Genomic DNA, 330 nt, shown 5'->3' with positions numbered 1-330 from the left:
GGCTTACTATCAACAATCCCTTTGTTTAACTATTTCCTCTCTCTCTGTGCTCTGTCCACTTACTCCTCTACCTCCCCCACCCAACATCATCAGTATAAATCCCACCTCTTTTCTCTAGTCGGTTTCTCAATTTATTCTTAAAACCCATCCCATACTCACTCCAGGAACGCCTCCTCTCTGGTGGTGTTACTGATTTAATTTGTCCAATCTGTGTAAAGATTGAAGTCGCCTTTAATACTTGCATGTCTAATTTCTTGTTTAATGCCTTCAGCTCCCCCTCCGCGTCCACTGACCACCATCCCCAGCGTCCACACTGACCCCCCCCCCAGC

The 330-nt window shown here is 46.7% G+C and overlaps 1 protein-coding gene across 2 annotated transcripts in view; it reads left to right on the top strand.

Annotated features, from left to right (window-relative positions):
• selenoj (selenoprotein J) overlaps positions 1 to 330 on the top strand; it is a 42918-nt gene that overhangs the window by 531 nt on the left and 42057 nt on the right. The gene's annotated exons all lie outside the window — the stretch shown is intronic.

Source organism: Rhincodon typus, chromosome 6, assembly GCF_021869965.1.
Source record: "Rhincodon typus isolate 14 chromosome 6, sRhiTyp1.1, whole genome shotgun sequence".
NCBI classification, from domain to species: Eukaryota; Metazoa; Chordata; class Chondrichthyes; order Orectolobiformes; family Rhincodontidae; genus Rhincodon; species Rhincodon typus.
This window is presented reverse-complemented; position numbering and strand designations above follow the sequence as displayed.